Raw genomic sequence first — 19321 nt, 5'->3', positions numbered from 1 at the left:
ATATACACTGACCTGTGCAGGTATTGCAGGTATTGTGTTGCTGTATGTGCAGGTAAAATGGACATGAATGTCCTTTCCACTTGTTAAGTTCTGTTCCATTAATTTATTAAGGTTTTAAGTTGCACAGACTACTTCTTGCACAGGTTTTGTTACTGAATAAAATACTATTTGGAAAATAATTAATCTTTTATTAGTTCACAGCATATGCCCCAGAGTGCCTAGCAGTTCGGAAAACACCACTTACTTGGTACAGTACAGTTTGACACAATTCATAGGATCAGTGACAAAAACAGTGTAATAATCAGAAATGTACAGCAAACACTGAAAAATTAATACGTGCATTGACAGTGTTGTAGTCATAGACGTACACCAAGCACCACACCATTCCTAACAGGCCCCAAAACAGCAGGGCCAGGTGTATCACAGTACACCATACATTCCTGTGGCTCACTGTTCAAGTGCTCTTTTAAAGCTTCCTGGAGCAGCATAGCTCCTGTGTCTGGCTGTTCAAACTCAGCAGACAGCAATTCCACCTCTATCCTCCACCCTGGAAGCAACTTTTCCCCTTTTGATTCACAGATATTATGCAGGACACAGCAGGCAGCTATAACCATTGGGAAGGTTTTTTTCACTGAGATCCAATCTTGTGAGTAAACAATGTCAGCGTCCCTTCAATCTACCAAAACTGCATTCAGCTGTCATTCTGCACCTGCTGAGCTGTTAGTAAAATTTTTCCTTGGTACCGTCAAGCTGGCTGGTGTATGGTTTCATGAGCCACAGGAGCAAGGGGTAGGCTGGGTCCCCCAGGATCACTGTTGGCTTTTCAACATCACTAGTGGTAACCTGCCAGTCAGGAAAAAGAGTCCCTGCTTGTAGCTTTGTGAAAAGTCCTGAGTTCATAAACATGAGAATGTCATGCACCTTCCCTGACAAGCCAACACGGATGTCAGTGGATCACCAGGGTTTCTTCACCAACACTTGCATAACTGTAGAAAAATAGCCCTTTTTGTTGATGTACTCTATGGCAAGGTGGCTGGTGTGAAAATAGAGATATATATGCTGTCTACTGCCCCACCGCAGTTTGGAAACCCCACTGCTGCAAATCTATTCACTATGTCCTGCATATTGCAGAGAGTCACAGTCCTGCATAGCAGGAGGCAATTAATGGCCCTGCATACTGGCATAACAATGGCCCTCACGGTGGATTTTTCAACTCCAAGATGGTTTGCCATCAACAGGGGTAGCAATCTGACATTGCAAGTTTCCACAGTGCAATCGCCACTTGTTTTTCCACTGTCAGTGTAGCTGTCATTCTGGTGTCTCTGCGCTGGAGCAATCTCAGCACACATATCCAGGAATATGGCCTTGCGCATTCAAAAGTTTTGCAGCCACGGCTTGTCATCCCAAGTTTGCACTACAATGTTATCCCACCAGCTAGTACTCGTTTCTCAGGCCTGGAAGCAGTGCTCCACCATATGCAGCTGCTCCATGAATGCCACCAACAACCTTGAATTGGTTCTCACTATGTCCCACAACCATCTGTCCTCCAAGAAATCATCATGTTCCCCGCTGCTGTGGTTCTTCTTACAGCTCTGCAAATACCAGAGAATCATGCGTCTTGTGCTTGCAGTGCTTATGACAATAGTGCAGAGCTGTGCAGGCTCCATGCTTCCATCAGAGATGGCGGAGAGCAAGAACCACACAGGTTCATAAGAATTTTTTAAAAGGTGCAAAAATTATGGAATATAGATGACATTCTGTGATGGAGACACTTGCATGCTGGGATGTTGACCCCTTGCTCCCAGTCACCCCTGCACGACTCATTTCTGCCCAACCATGCATTGCCAAAACTTCCCAAAATACAGTAGGGCTGGACAGTGGCAGGTTACACACTGAGTTACTTACCTATGGTGCACTGCACTATGCATTGACACAAGCAGTCCTGGTGAACACATGCAATGCCGACGCAAGGAGCCAAGTATGCATGCACATAAGCGATTAACTGCAGCAGCTTTATGTCAACATAACTTGCATTGATCAAAGTTTGTAATGTAAACGTGGCCTATGTCTACACTTAAAACCTTATAATGGAACGGCTGTATCGCTGCAGATACGCCACTGTAAACACTCACTACAGCAAGGGGAGCAGCTCTCCCATTGCTATAGTTAATCCACCACCTCAAGAGGCACTAGGTAGGTCGATGGAGGAATTCTTCTGTCAACTTAGCACTGCCTACTGTGGGAGGTAGGTTGGCATAGCTACATCTCTCAGGGGTGTGAACTGTTCACACCCCTGAGAGACAGCGCTATGGTAATGTAACTTTTCAGTGTAGACCATTCCTGAATGAAAAGATATAAATTTTAAAAACTTGGCTAAAAATGAATGATGGAAGTGGTGGTCATAGCCTCATGGACAAGGCTGCTGCACCAAAAAACAAACAAAGAAAGCACAGGGCGGGAGACCCAGGAGACAGGAGGTAGGGAGAGTTCTCTCTCCCTGGCAAGGGCCTGGAGCCCATTAGTTTGGGACTGGCTGTGGCCAGGAAACAGAGTTGCAGGAAGTTTTTCCTAATGTCCAGCCTAAACTGTTTTTGCTGCAATTTAAGCCCATTGCTTCTTGTCCTATCCTCAGAGGTTAACGAGAACAATATTTCTCCCTCCTCCTTGTAACAACCTTTTATGTACTTAAAAACTGTCATGTCCCCTCTCAGTCTTCTCTTCTCCAGACTAAACAAACTCAATTTTTTCCAACCTTTAAATCATTTTTGCTGCTCTTCTCTGGACTTCCTCCAATTTGTCCACATCTTTCCTGAAATTTGGTGCCTACAAGAATACTCCAGTTGAGGCCTAATCAGCGTGCAGTAGAAAAGAAGAATTATTTCTTGTGTCTTGCTTAAAATACTCCTAATACCTCCCAGAATGATGTTTGCTTTTTTGTTGTTGCAAGTGTTACACTGTTGACTCATATTTAGCTTGTGATCCACTATTACCTCCAGATCACTTCCCGCAGTACTCCTTCCTAGGCAGCCATTTTGTATGTAGGAGTGGGATTAACTCTGGTGGTGGGGCCCTGAAGAGGAGAGGAGCCCTGAGCTAAGATCTGCCAGGACCAGGGATTGAGGAAGAAGCCCAGGTGGGGCAATGGACTTTTTTTATTCAGAGTTGAACCCCAGAAAGGGACTGAGCTGTTAAAAATTTGGCCAGAGGGCCGAGCCACAGAAGATCCAGTAAGGCAGTCTGCAGAAGGGACTAGCTGGGACTGACCATCGTGGCCAACAGAGGGAGTGCAAGAGGCAATGTCCCCTGCAATGCCGTGTCCAGGCAGGAGCGGGTGCCCATGTCCACGTAAGGACATGAATTTACACTGCCATTCTCCCTCTGCATTCAGGCTCTTGCTCAGTCTGATTATTTCATCTCTAGAGTATTAACATTCATCCTTTCAGATCTGTTGCTACTGCTAAAATACTAGTTATCTCAGCTGGACTAGCAGTGTAAGAGCCAGATGGAAATGACCTGTTGGGCTGTATTATTAAAAAGTCAAGTACCTCAGGCCAGGTATCAGCCACACATGCAGTTACTGCACTTCTGCATAAAAATGAGGTGTTCTGCATGCAAAGTCTTAGAGATAAGGGGATGGCCACATTTTTGAATTTCGGTGCCCAAAGCTAGGCATTTAAATCCACATTTAGGCATCTAGATAAAAGTGATCTGTTGTTCAGAAGTGCTGAGCATCTCCAGATTTCACTGAAGTCAATGGGAACTGCAGATTCTCAGCAACACTTCGTATCAGGTCATTTTACCTAGAATTAGATGCTTACGGGTAGACAAGTTATGGGTCATGAAGTTACATAATATCTCTTTAATAAGGTCTGACATGTTTCATGAAATCCTTCCCATCTTTTTTTCTAATGCTCTTGCTTTTTGGGAACTATTACTACCTCCATTATTCCATCCTACTAAGTGGCTTCAGGGCAACCATGCAATTTTGTGTCCTCTCTTTAAATAATGCAAAAACTACTTTCTTAGACACCTTAACATTCTCTAATTTCTGTTGCCTGCTGCACTCTGGATAGCTCATCCGTCACCCACCTGAGGTTGAGCAATAGGGATATTAGCTAGAGAGTACTAAATATTTTCTTGTGTGTGTGTGAGATCAGCTGCAACTGACACTTTTGGTCCAGTTTGTGTTTTGCCAGATTGCTTTTCATCTATGTTCCTTTTCTTTTACATATTAGTTCGTACGCCTCATACTCTGTTGTGTCCCCGCTTTAGCATGATTACTTCATTCGATAGTATATATGTAGAGCGCCAATGCACCTATGACATTGTCTTACTTCTTTGATTCAGCTGAATTGTTGGCATCAAAAGGTCTTTTTATCCTTCAAAATCCCATCAGAGATGGGGTTATTAAGCTACAATACCTTTTCCATGTGGTACATCTTGTATGCTTCAGAAACAAAGCTGAAATGTACTAGAACGTTAGGTGCTTGGACCAGACAAAGTTATACAAAAAAGGGATAAAAAACCCATTCAGCTATGCTCACTACACATTTAACCCTGCAGTAGGCACGTGTATGCTCTCTTCTGTGTTTTCAATGTATGTTGCCCTTTGTACTGGCAGAAAAAAAAGAGATCGGAGATACAAGGGAACAGGAGCAAGCTATTAAATATGGTTTGTCAAAAATTTGTAACCTGCAATAACATTTAGCATTATAGGTGCATTATATTTAGAAATCTTCAAGATGTATTGAAATAGTTGACAAATGTTTTAAAGATACTTGCCGTTCTACTTAAGAAATCTAGGGCAAAATCCTGCCCCCTCTGGCTTCAAAAGGGCCAGGATTTCACCCCTATTGAATTACTTACTCCCCCACCCTTTCCTTCTATCACAATGTACTGGACTCCACTTACTTCAGGATGTGCTTTATGAGGGCAGGTGCTTTACTGAGGCATCTCCCAAGTAACTGATTTAACAACAGGCAGAAACTGCTCCTTAATGAGGACAGTATTGGCATAAATTCTGCTTAGCTGGCATGTATCATGGAGACATTACTGAAAGTGTTAACTGGTGCTAAATGTGTGTAATATTATATCTAATATTAAATCTGAGCTCAGATTTTTTTTTTAATGCAAAAGCTGCTAAATAAAGATTAAAAGAAAAAGAAAAAACCAAAAAGTGTACTCTAGTATTGCATTTCAAAACCTTTTCAAACTTATTTTTAAAAGGCGTCTTCTCTTTGGCTCCTGAAATGAACTTCAGATGGGTGTATGGACCTGCTTATGTGGACCTCATTGCAGGATCACGGCCTTAGCTGTGAGAGACACTTCATTAGGACAATATGCTGTCCCCATAGAGCTGTCCCAAATGCATCTGACTTTGCTGTTCTACCCCTTTTCTTATAGATTTCTGTGACTGGATGTATAGGGGTCCCAAGTGGTCTGTGATGCTCTGTTCTAATTTCATCAGTAAGAAGCACTGCTGAACTGGATGGCAGTGCAGGATAGCTCCAGGCAATGCTTTTAATGCAGAGGGTATCAGACAATGATTACAAGGCGAAGTAAAGATGAAACGAGTCACTTGTTTTATTGCAATTCATTTTAATCCACATATAGCTACTAAGCTAAGGGGTCTGGCAATGCTTCCTGTTACTGGCAAATACCACCACAAAGGCCCCCTTTTAGAACCTGGAAAGGCCCTCATATCCATGCACAGTTCCCAGATTATTTTTCGCTGAACTATTCTGGATATACTATGGGGGAAAAATTACATATAAGCCAATGAAGCATGCAGTTGTGCATTGTATTTGCATTTGTTCAGTTCCCTGGCTCAAAATATTCACAAGCAATTTGAATTCCAGATTTACGTACACCAGTAATAGGTCGCTTATCCAGGCTTTCAGATCACTGCCCCAGCAGTCTCTATCAGGACACATTTCTGATACAGGCAGACCCCAGTTATCACATGAGGGAATGGATTCACTGACTGCTGTAGAGGCAGATGGTGCAGTCTGATCTTCCAAATAAGCTTGCTTCCCTACTTACACAAGGGCCCACACCACCACACAGCAGAAGTTGGACAGGGGAACTGCAGGGAAACCATTACTGACCACAGCTCACTGTACAGCACAGCAGTTCTCCAACCTGTTCATTCCATGCAGAACTCCGCAACAGAGTGCTCTGCTGTCCTCTAGTGGATAAAGCACTAGATAGGGAGTCAGGAGACCTGTATTCTGTTCCCATCTCTACCACTGGCCTGCTGTGTGATTTACACTGTCAGCTCTGTGGGGCAGGGACTGTCTTGTATGGTGTGTTTGTACTGTGCTTAGCACAGTGAGGCCCCTATCTTGGGGGGTGTCTCTAGGTGCTACTCTAACAATAATAATGAATCCGCCTTCCCTCTCACTCTCTCATAACTTGCTTGTGAGAATGTTTCATTCTGTAGACCATCTCAAAGAGCTCTGCAAACACACTGGTGCTCCAAGGAACATCCTCTGAGCACCCGTGCACTAAAGCTATCCCTGTGCTTTCCAGGATGAGCAGGCTGTGGCAGCTTGGGAAGTAGGCAAAGACAGAACGTGCCTTGCAGGGTGGATAATGGGGGAAGAGAGAGTGCAAAGAGCAATGAAAGGAGGGAAAGGAGAGAACTTAGCAGACTGGAAGCCCTTTCGAGGGAACAAGATTGCAAAGCTAGGTCTTCCAACAAAGACTTTTTTTAAAAAAAAAATTTAACCCCTGCAAATTTTCAAACATAACAAAGCCTCTGGTAAGCATAAAGAATTATCCACAGCATTCAAATAGCATAGACGTCCACAGCATGAGAATGCCATTGAAACTGAAATCCAGAATTTGTGGGATGTTGTTAAAACCTCATTGCTTGAGATGTTGAAGCTCCCATATACAATGTGTGTAGCTGTTTCCCTGCAATTTACCTTTAAAACTTGCTATTATTCAGCACCCTAAAGCATCATTTACTATAGTAATAACCACTAAAATGATGTTACATTACCTTACTCCATCTTCAGCTGCTAAAATCCAGCACTGGCATCCAGACTCAATTTTCTTTTTTAAATAAAACCTGAAAGACAATAAGAAAAAGAATCTCTGTGTGGAACCGTAATAATGGAATAAGAATATGGAAAATAACTTTGGTATGAAATGAACATATAGAATCATAGAATATCAGGGTTGGAAGGGACCTCAGGAGGTCATCTAGTCCAACCCCCTGCTCAAAGCAGGGCCAATCCCCAACTAAATCATCCCAGCCAGGGCTTTGTCAAGCCTGACCTTAAAAACTTCTAAGGAAGGAGATTTTACCACCTCCCTAGGTAACGCATTTCAGTGTTTCACCACCCTCTTAATGAAAAAGTTTTTCCTAATATCCAACCTAAACCTCCCCCACTGCAACTTGAGACCATTACTCCTTGTCCTGTCCTCTTCTACCACTGAGAATAGTCTAGAACCATCCTCTCTGGAACCACCTCTCAGGTAGTTGAAAGCAGCTATCAAATCCCCCCTCATTCTTCTCTTCTGCAGACTAAACAATCCCAGTTCCCTCAGCCTCTCCTCATAAGTCATGTGTTCCAGACCCCTAATCATTTTTGTTGCCCTTCGCTGGACTCTCTCCAATTTATCCACATCCTTCTTGTAGTGTGGGGCCCAAAACTGCACACAGTACTCCAGATGAGGCCTCACCAATGTCGAATAGAGGGGAACGATCACGTCCCTCGATCTGCTCGCTATGCCCCTACTTATACATCCCAAAATGCCATTGGCCTTCTTGGCAACAAGGGCACACTGCTGACTCATATCCAGCTTCTCGTCCACTGTCACCCCTAGGTCCTTTTCTGCAGAACTGCTGCCTAGCCATTCGGTCCCTAGTCTGTAGCTGTGCATTGGGTTCTTCCGTCCTAAGTGCAGAACCCTGCACTTATCCTTATTGAACCTCATCAGATTTCTTTTGGCCCAATTTGTCTAGGTCCTTCTGTATCCTATCCCTCCCCTCCAGCGTATCTACCACTCCTCCCAGTTTAGTATCATCCGCAAATTTGCTGAGAGTGCAATCCACACCATCCTCCAGATCATTAATGAAGATATTGAACAAAACCGGCCCCAGGACCGACCCTTGGGGCACTCCGCTAGATACCGCTGCCAACTAGACATGGAGCCATTGATCACTACCCGTTGAGCCCGACAATCTAGCCAACTTTCTACCCACCTTATAGTGCATTCATCCAGCCCATACTTTTTTACTTGCTGACAAGAATACTGTGGGAGACAGTGTCAAAAGATTTGCTAAAGTCAAGAAACAATACATCCACTGCTTTCCCTTCATCCACAGAACCAGTAATCTCATCATATGGTCAAGTCCACAAAAATATCATTCCATTAAAAAACAATCAAAAAGATGACTTTTTTTTTTCCTTTTGTAAGCTAACATCTCAATAGTTGGAGAAGGAATCTAGAGTGGGGACCACTTTTGAGAAAAGGAAGCATGTTAAAAGGTGCAAGAGAAATTTCAGAAGTCATATATTATTGTAAAGTCTTATGCTTAGAGACTGTGATTCATGTGTCCCTTACACTATAAAAACATTAGTGAAAACAGAATACATATCGATACAACTAGATTTCCAAAGATTGTCACTCGGTGTGTCATCCTAGAGCCTATTATATCTGTAGAGCGTGAAGTGATGAAAACAGCCACAAGCATGGCTGAGGGCTCTTTTTCATCAGAATATCACCAGGCTGAATCATCACCGGGTTTCACAGTATGTCACCATCGAATTGTTAAGTTCGCAGCCATTTTGGCTTTACTAATTACACTCGTTGTACAGCTATAATAAAGGCATGTATCTATGCCTTGCCAAGAGTCCTAAGCCACTGTGATATCAGAGGTAACTCAACGAATCACCACCGTACTCTACAGTTAATTTGTATGTAACAATTTCACTGGTTCCCTAAAGGAGACTGCACAGATGGTGGATTATTTGGCCCAACCACCATGTCCGTGTGCCCTACTTCCACCCACACAAAAACACCAATATCCCAGCACAATCCCAACTAGACACAAATCAACACAACCACCCACACAACACAACCAATAAGCCCAAACATCACAGATTGTCTGTTGTGTCAGCGTGAAAAAATGGAAACAACTGCAAGCATGGTTGAGAGCTCCTTTTGCAGAATATCATCAGGTCCAATCATCACTGGGTTTTTCAATCAGTTACCAACCAGTATTTAAGTTCTCAGCCATTTTCAGCTTTTGCACACAACTTTATGAATTACACCTGTGCGACAGTCCAGGATTTCAGTTACTAATATATACTAAAAATGCTCTTTAATCACTATTAAATTCTGCAGGCATACTCAGAGTACATCCACCCCACAAAACCAAACAAATAAAAACAAACCAAAGCAGCAAGGAGACCCATTCAACTTTAATGCCACACTTCCCTATAGACCTGCAAATCACATAACAGGAAAGGCAGGCCCTTAACACTAATGCAGCAGAAAAGTTCTCTCCCATGAAGATTCTGCCTCTGGCTCCATTTCTGTACCCAGCATGCACCATATGATGATCCTACAGCAACAAGGGAATTGCCCTGCACATGCATAGAGTCAGCTCACCACTGAATAAATATTGTCTGAGTTTCATACACGGCATGAGAAACTGTGGAAACTCTGCTCTGTCAGAAAGAAACAGGAATTTATCTGAGCCCATGTGGGCGGGCTGCCTGCATCAGTGTTGATTCCCCAGAAGCAAGGACATCACAGCATGGTGTGTGCTGGGACAGCACAGTGGACCCAGAACTAGACCCAGTGGAAGCAGCTTCAGGGGAACTAACTAGGCTGGTAAGCAGGGCATTCATCACACTTCGCTGAAGTACAGTCACTTCCCTTTAAATGGAGACTATATTCCCAAGCAAGCGATCGTGCAATATAATCCCATTACAAACTCCCGCTGGAATTAGTGGTGTGAGTGTCATACATTGGCAAGGACTGTGCAGAATAAAAACTAAGTTTTACTGCACTAATGCCGCATCATATTGCCTGCAGAAACATGTGGGAGGAGCCAAAAAAGTACCTTTGTTATCCCAGTTTGACATCTTTGCCTGTGTCCCCATACCCAGAATAATAAATGCCAAATGTCTCAACTGACTGTTAAGGAGCCAGAAAATTATTTTATTAATTAAAACATTTTATTTGAAGAGCAAAAAAAAAATACTTCAATTTGACCTATTTTATGCATAATACCAGGTAAAATATTTCAGCTGAAACATTGGAGCCATCCTGCTGCACGATTGCACTGTAAACACATTTTTATACTACATTGCACATAATGGTATAAAGGTAACAGGTGCACATACTCAACGGGCATTCTCAAGCAAGATTCTTAGCCATTTTGAAAAAAACAATTTAAACAACCAAAGGCATCAATTAAAAATTAAACAACCAGAAGCCTCTTAAACATCAAGCTCTTAAAACTTGTAAAGTTTGGGGAAGACTCATACATAAAAACAATTAACATCACTGGTTTTACGTGATATTCCAACTAAAAAGTATTAACCACTTTATGTTATTATTTGTAAATACAGTCTATGACATAGGTATTTACATTGCAGTTATCATCAAGGTATTGGAGTGCCTTTTAGAGCAGTGGTTCTCAACCAGGGATACATGTACCCCTGGGGGTACTCAGAGGCCTTCCAGGGGGTCCATCAACTCATCTAGATATTGCCTAGTTTTATAACAGCCTACATAAAAAGCACTAGTGAAGTCAGTACAAACTAAAATTTCATACATGGACTTGTTTATACTGCTCTATATACTGTACACTGAAATTAAGTAAAATATTTACATTCCAATTGATTTATTTTATAATTATATGGTAAAAATGAGACAGTAAGCAATTTTTCAGTAACAGTGTGCTGTGACACTCTTGTATTTTTATGTCTGATTTTGTAAGCAAGTAATTTTTAAGTGAGGTGAAACATGGGGTACGCAAGACAACTTAGACTCCTGAAACAGGTACAGTAGTCTGGAAAGGTTGAGAGCCACTGTTTTAGAGAATTGTACCAGTTCATATGAGAGGTCTATACAAAAGACCTTTGTTTTCTTTCCCTGTTAAAGGGACAGGCAGGCTTGTCTAGAGTGAACTTCATTTCTTACTTCTAAGCCTATCTGACCTTCAGGTCACACTGCAAAAGATTTTTTATTTAACTCTAGCTTTTGGAGAGAAAGGGTCTTGATGATGGCAAAGGCTTACACAGAGGTGGGGAGTTTTGTTGGTGGTCAAGTTTGGCCAGTGGGGTGAGCTGTTAGTTTTAACTGATTTTATTTTTGTTGGTAACATCAATCACAGGTGCCTAGAAGGTCAAGTAGGTGCCTTTTGTATTTTTAAAAATCTAAATAAATAAATACAAATATTTTTATTTTTTCTGTTTTCCCACGGTGAGAACAGGCTAGGTAGGGTGAGGCTTGGTATTTTTCCTATCCAGACTGACAGTTCCTATATACTAAAATAGTTATTTATAAAGGAAAGACTGAAAGTCACTATTAGCTACAATCACAGTAATAGGTCCTTCTATAAATTTAGATACCAAGTTATAACCCTTCAATGGAGAGTGCCCCAGCTTAGCTGCAGGACATTTTATATGTTGCCAACATTTAAAATAGACAAGTCACTACTGGCTTCAAATTAGAAACAGGGAGTGAAAGAGATAAAGGAGATAATGGAGTGTACTGAAGCTAAAAATTCAATTAAGTTTCTAAATGGCTCAAAATGTGGTATCTAATGCTTATTCTTAGGGCCGTACCAAATTCACGGCCATGAAAAACACATCATGGACCATGAAATCTGGTCTCCTCCTGTGAAATCTGGTCTTTTGGGTGCTTTTACCCTATACTATACAGATTTCACGGGGGGAGACCAGCGTTTCTCAAACTGGGGGTCCTGACCCAAAAGGAAGTTGCAGGGGGGTCATCAGGTTATTTTAGGGGTCACAGTATTGCCACCCTTACTTCTGTGCTGCCTTCAGAGCTGGCGGCATACCATATCATGCTACTCTTCCTTCTGCGCTGCTGCTGGCAGCGGCTCTGCCTTCAGAGCTCGACTCCCAGTCAGCAGCTGCCACCCTCCAGCTGCTGAACATTGAAGGAAGCACCACCACTAGCGGCAGTACAGAAGTAAGGGTAGCAGTACAGCAACGCCCCCTACAACAACTTTCTTTGTGACCCTCCCCCCCACTCCTTTTTCGGTCAGGACCCCTACAATTACAACAATTACAACTGTAAAATTTCAGATTTAAATAGTTGAAATCATGACATTTACCATGTTTAAAATTCTCTGACCATGAAATTGACCAAAATGGACCGTGAATTTGGTAGCACCCTACTTATTCTCCAACCAGCCTCTTCCAATAATGAATAGGGTTTTATAATGAAGGTGTATGGTACATTTAACATATAACTTCACCTGCTTTATTGACAAACAATGGGAAGTTGAGCCAAATTACATTTGCAGCAAATGCAGACTATTATCCAGCCAATGACAGTATAGTATTGTAAGAGTGGCAGTGAGGTCCAATGGACTGAGCATAAGGCTAGGAGCTAGGATCTCCTGAAGTTTAACCCCAGCTATGCCAGTAACTACCTCTGTGGCCTTGGTCAAGTCAATTCATTGCTCTGCCTCAGCTTACCATCAGCAAAATGGGATAATGCTACTTACCTACCTTACAAGAGGTTTGTGAGGATGAGTTAATGTTTGTACATTGCTCCAACAAAAGGAGGACACTACATGAACCTTAAATTTCACTCAGGTTATGTCTAGACTAGAAAAAATGGTCCTGTTTAGAAATGTGTTAGCTAACTCTATTTTAAACAGGATCTTTCACTTAGTGTAGAAAGGGCAAGTTATGCTTAAAAATGTGTTAGCTAGTTTTAGTCAACCCTAGCATCCCTACTGCTCTGAATTGTACTCAAAAGGTAAGATTTTATTATTAATTATTATTATTAAAATTGCTGAGCACTTGCTTGGGCGTTCCCATCTTGTGACACAATTACAGCGGCGTTCCCATCTTGTGACACAATTAGGGCATGAATCCAATTTAAAAAACAAAATCTAGGTCCATTTCCCCGGTGCTTTAATTCCGGCTATAACTAATTTAGAATATGACCTTCACTGCTTATTTTTCCATTCGTTTGGGTTTTTCCAATTATTAAGCCAGGGTAGTCCAATGTCATTTACAACAGAAAGAATCTAGTTGGCCACTGAGCCCCGGTGAAATCTCTCCTGCTCAATCACCATATTGTATTTATAATTAAATTGTTTTGCAATAGCACTGACGTGGCTGTGTGTGAAAATGCTCTCTCATATTACACCAGACCTAGGACTTTTTGCAGACATTCTACCTTTGGCTTTCCGCACGAAGAAAAAGATGGTGACACATAGAAGGTTCTTCATGCCCTGATGTGTCTTACTGCTTAAATTAAAAGCCTATGGAAATTGGCTTGCAAAAAATACAGTTATAAGTCCAGTGCTTGCTGCCAAATTTTGAAAGACTTTTAAGTCCCTCCCTGCAGGAAATGTGATGCACGTTTCTCAGCTCCCCTGTTGACAGGACTGCAGACTCTCCAAGTCCCTTGCCGCAGGTCTGGGAGAGAAATAAACTTCTCAGCTGTTAAGATAAACATTGAGGCTACTGTACAAATGGACAAAAGCACCATTCTGAGCTCCAACTGCTGTCAAATCTTGCTTATGCCATTACCCTTATTGCAGCACATACGGCATGTGACACCACCCACTGCAGAGGAGACTCCAGAAAGACAGGAACAAAGGGGTACATTTACTATTGTGAGGATGAGTATTTGTACTGAAAATTCCCCACTTCTTCCCCATGGCTGCTCACTCCCTCCATGTCCCACAGACCAGGGACAACAAAAGCCACTCTCTTCTGGAAGGAGCAGGCAAGTAAGCATTTTCCCTTGTAATGAAATGTGTAAATACCACTGAAGTGTGTCTGAAACAACCCATGATACTGTGCGGGTTTTGTTCCCTTACAATGGGCTAGTTTATTCCAGCCCTTACTGAGCTGGGCAGTAAGTCTCCGCTTCGTGGCTTATTCATGTTCTTACTCCAGTCATAGGGTGGGAGAACAGGCACTATCCACCTGACATTCTGGCCTGTGAGCAAGGAGGGAATGGAGGGAGAAGAACCATCTACCCCACCCCCTTTATCATAGACTCATAGATACTTAGGTCAGAAGGGACCTTTATGATCATCTAGTCTGACCTCCTGCACAACGCAGGCCACAGAATTTCACCCACCACTCCTGCAAAAAACCTCACACCTATATCTGTGCTACTGAAGTCCTCAAATCGTAGTTTAAAGACTTCAAGGAGCAGAGAATCCTCCAGCAAGTGACCCGTGCCCCATGCTGCAGAGGAAGGCGAAAAACCTCCAGGGCCTCTTCCAATCTGCCCTGGAGGAAAATTCCTTCCCGACCCCAAATATGGCGATCAGCTAAACCCTGAGCATATGGGCAAGATTCATCAGCCAGATACTACAGAAAATTCTTTCCTGGGTAACTCAGATCCCACCCCGTCTGATATCCCATCGCAGGCCAGAACAGCTGATGTGCTTCATGAAAAGGGGTGAAAGTTGCTCTCTCCTCTCCCTGAGTAATGGGGATGCCAAGGAGGAATTGTGACTGTATGAATCACTATTCTTTCCCTGGATGGCTCCTGGGGCAGTGCAGCTACACACTGCCCCTTACTCAAGGCAGATTGTAAAGTTACAATCTAGCTCAAAAGGAGTTTCCTGCTAACACATGTTAAGCACTTGTATTTTCCTTAGGCAGCCTACAAATTTGGACAATGCTTTTCTTTCCTAGGTCAAGCTGTCCTAACTCCGGCTGTGATCTGCAGTTGAAGGGCGGTAGGCTATACTGTATATTGCTATTGTGTTCTGCCTGCCCCCATTCTATTTATTGTTTCAGAATCTTAGCCCATTTTCAAAATAGGCAGTAAAAGTTACAGGGGGGTTAATTATTTTCCAGGGCATTTCTAATTTTACTGAATGATCATCTTGTTACAAAGAGGAAGGTGATAAACTGTTCTCCTTAACCACTGAGGACAAGACAAGAAGCAATGGGCTTAAATTGCAGCAAGGAAGATTTAAGTTAGACATTAGGAAAAATTTCCAAACACTAAGGGTAGTTAAGCACTGAAACAAATTACCTAGGGAGGTTGTGGAATCTCTATCATTAGAGATTTTTAACAGCAGGATAAACAAAAACCTGTCTTGGATGTTCTAGCTATTAAGTTCTGCCCCAGTGCATGGACTAGGACTAGATGACCTATCAAGGTCCCTTCCAGTCCTATATTTCTATGATCTGTAACGTGCCCAGGCACATCCCCACAAATATTAACACTCAGTATTCATGTGGCTCCTGTAGTGACTGTTCTTGAAAATACTAATTTATACTTGACAATATCACAATTTCATCAAAACATGCATGTAGAAAAAAGCAGAGAAAACATTTTCTTGGTCCAACTCCCACAGAATGATTTCATTCTCACTTGCATTAAATACAATACTTGTACTTCAGCTGCACTAAAATCCATTTCAGCTCCCCTTTTGTGTATTTTGGGATGAGAGAAAACACATGACCATGGTAGCTCCTCCCAGTAAATACTTGTGTAACCCATGTGCCTACTAGGGAGATCTCTTTAAGAGACCCACTGGGGGAGGTAGGAGTAAATTGTGTCGGGGTCATTGCTGCGAGGCAGATTAAGCACTCCACATCCAGACGCTTCTAGAATTGGGTGTGGTAGTTTTGCTCCAATAGGTTCCCTGTTGCTGGGGTCAGACTCCATGAGGGCAAGCAGTCAGGGCAACTGCTTTGCAGAAGGCCATGTGCCCTGTGTGAGTTGGGAGAAGCTGAGCCCAGGAGCAGAAAACAGGCTGTTGTCCCTAACTCAGAAGCATTTTGCAACAGTGATATTGTTAACCCTCTAACAGGGAAGCATGGGCAATGCTAATTAGAGCCAGGGGAAACTGGGAGAGGAAGGTAACTATTTTAATTGTATGCTTTGAATGTTGTTTTGATTTTAGCCAAACTGTTAAATTGTCTCAACTAATCTGAGTCACCAACTTTTCTTTAAAAGTAGTAATGGGGAAAGAGTCATTTTTATTTTGCTATTCCCAGTTTTGTGTTTTCTTGTAACAGTGTAAATCTATACACTTAACTGAATGGTTGGTTAATCAATTAGCTGACTGGCTAGTGTGATTTCAGCAGAGGAAGAGTCTGCTTGGATTCCAACTGAAGATACCTACAAGCAAGTAGAGGGAAGATATTATTTTAGACCAGGGGTCAGCAACCTTTCAGAAATGTTTCAGAGTAGCAGCCGTGTTAGTCTGTATTCGCAAAAAGAAAAGGAGGACTTGTGGCACCTTAGAGACTAACCAATTTATTTGAGCATGAGCTCGCCGAGTCTTCATTTAGTCACTCTAATTTAAGGTTTCACGTGCCAGTAATACATTTTAACATTTTTAGAAGGTCTCTTTCTATAAATCTATAATATAGAACTAAACTAATGCTGTATGTAAAGTAAATAAGGTTTTTTAAATGTTTAAGAAGCTTCATTTAAAAATTAAATTAAAATGCAGAGCCCCCCCCGGACCAAGGCAGTGTGAGTGCCACTGAAAATCAACTTGCATGCCGCAGGTTGCCTACCCCCATTTTAGACTTAGCAGACTATAGATTTGGTGATCAAAGACTAACTGAGACTTATTTCAGAGTAGCCGCCGTGTTAGTCTGTATTCGCAAAAAAAAAAAAAAAAAAAAAAAAAAAAAAGGAGGACTAGTGGCATCTTAGTGACTCTTATCCTTGGTTAGTCTCTAAGGCACCACTAGTACTCCTTTTCTTTTAACTGAGACTTAGGTGAACAAAACCTAAGCTTCTGGGAACTTTCAGTTTCTTCGGGGACTGAACTGTTCAGATTTTAATGTATTTTCTTTAATTATGTTATATATAACAGTGATGGGAATGTCTGGGGATTATAAAATAGCCAGGTCATGCTGTAAAACATAGATTATTTGTTTCTTTATCATAAGATTTTATAAAGTTATTTAATTAAATTCATTTCTTTAGTTTCTTTTGGGACTTGAATGTGGGGAGGTTGACCCTGTGCAATCCTTGCTGAAAATCCTTAGAGACTGAACTCTAGGTCTCCAGCTACTTTCTATGGGAGTTGGGTTTTTTTTTAAGGCACTGGAGACTGGAAATGAAGTGAACTCTAGCCCAAAGGTTACACTTGCACACCTCCACAATTCAATCATATGCCAAGTGTACAGTCATGGCCTGTAAATTAATAATCATGGGAAATCAGATTACAAAATAAGGCCCCAATCTTGCAAGCTGCTCTGTCTGAGCAGATCCTGCACTTGTGTTCTCTTTTAAATGTTAAAGGAAGGCTCTGTTTTGTTATCACAGCTGTATATTATGGTCCAGCCCAATGACTCAGTAATACAGAGTGACATCATGAGACAGACTGGAGAAGGAAGGGAGTGACTGAGGAGAACACAGAGAGTGAGAAAATTCTGAATGAGGACAGGTCACATCTGCCTGACTTACAGGAGCGAGGGTGAAGCACATTCTGAATTAGTGGACACCAACACACACAAAAATAGATGTGTTTTATAAACAGGGCTCTCACTTTCTTTAATTCTCTTTCAAATGTGAAATTCAGTGCTGGTGTAAGGAATCTGTCAAAACTTGGCTGCAATGTTCTATGACATCTCATCCATATACTTCTCCCTACCGCCCCTTATTTTGTCAGTTTTAGAGATCCTGGTTAACAAGCACTAATCCAGATCAAGCCAAAGTGTGCATTACCTCCCCAGGAAGCCTCTGAGAGAAAAAGAGGTTTCTATCTTCTGAATTTTTTATTTTAGTGTATTTATTTTACAGTTAAAATTCCCTCTTTCTGCTGCGTTATCAAAATTTGTCACAAAGCATCGTACTTCTGCCACAAAGAGAGCCTACAGTCTTTTGACAAAGAGCATACAGGGAGTGAAAGTAAAAGTGACCAACTCTACCATCCTGTTCAATCTCACTATATGGAGAAGCATGAGAAGCAACTACAGAATAAATCTCTTTTTTCTCCAATGGACACAACTGATCTTAAAATTTGAGCATAAAACACAGCCTACACACAACATCTGGCTATAAACCATCTTTCATTTAAAGTTTTAGTTTTTTCCAAGGCATTAAAAGAATGGTGTCTAATGTAGACTAAGTAGCTATGGGATACAAGGGAAGTAATATACATTAAGTAGCCATGGGATAAGAGGGAAGGTCCTCTCATGGGTCAGTAACAGGTTAAAAGGATAGGAAACCAAGGGTAGGAATAAACAGTCAGTTTTCACAATGGAGAGAGGTGAACAGCGGGGTCTTCCAAGGATCTGTACTGGGACCGGTGATATTCATTAATGATGTGGAAAAAGGGATGAATTGCGAAGTGGCAAAGTTTTCAGACAAAATTTCAAAATTATTCAAGACAGTTAAGTCCAAAGCAGGCTATGTGGAGTTCCAGGATCTCACCAAACTGGTTGACTGGGCAACAAAATGGGAGATGAAATTAAACGCTGATAAATGCAAAGTAATGCACATTGTACAGATATAGTTGGGATTATTTTTTCCAATGATGGGTTCTAAATTAGCTATTACCACCGAAGAGAGAGATCTGGAGTCTCCATGGATAGTTCTCTGAAAACACCCACTCAGTGCACAGCAGCAGTGACAGATACAGGTAAAAGACAGACAAGGTAAAGGGTGTAAATGTATTAAACAGTAATCGGGTTAAACAAAACATTGGAAAAACAGGAAAAAATAATTCACACCGTTTCTCATTTGAGAAAATGGTGCACTCTGATAGATATAGCCGTGGTACCTCAAGTGGAAGCACTATCAGTGCCCACAATACAAATAGCATTTAGCTGGCTCAACACTCGGGTGGTAAGTCTCCAGAATAAGACCCCTAAGTGCTTCAAGAAACGACGTTGGTGATTTAATAGGTGGCTTACTTCCATCAGAGTCACTACAGTACCCAATACCCAAGGACTCTAATTTTATGCACCCCCTATTAAAGTTCACTTCCCTGAAGCTTCAATTGGACACAAAATTCTTCACTCAAATTGAAAAGGAGTACTTGTGGCACCTTAGAGACTAACCAATTTATTTGAGCATGAGCTTTCGTGAGCTACAGCTCATGCTCAGATAAATTGGTTAGTCTCTAAGGTGCCACAAGTACTCCTTT

The 19321-nt window shown here is 41.8% G+C and overlaps 1 protein-coding gene across 4 annotated transcripts in view; it reads right to left on the bottom strand.

Annotated features, from left to right (window-relative positions):
- INPP4A (inositol polyphosphate-4-phosphatase type I A) overlaps positions 1 to 19321 on the bottom strand; it is a 206251-nt gene that overhangs the window by 118635 nt on the left and 68295 nt on the right. For all 4 annotated transcript variants that reach the window (XM_084612411.1, XM_084612412.1, XM_084612413.1 and 1 more), the window contains exon 2: positions 7007 to 7075. The gene's annotated coding sequence lies outside the window, so the exon portion shown is untranslated. The remainder of the gene's footprint in view (positions 1 to 7006; positions 7076 to 19321) is intronic.

This window comes from Lepidochelys olivacea, assembly GCF_965140295.1.
Source record: "Lepidochelys olivacea isolate rLepOli2 genome assembly, chromosome: 1".
Classification (NCBI taxonomy): domain Eukaryota; kingdom Metazoa; phylum Chordata; order Testudines; family Cheloniidae; genus Lepidochelys; species Lepidochelys olivacea.
Note: the sequence above shows the minus strand (reverse complement) of the source record. Positions and strands in the feature narration are given on the sequence as shown.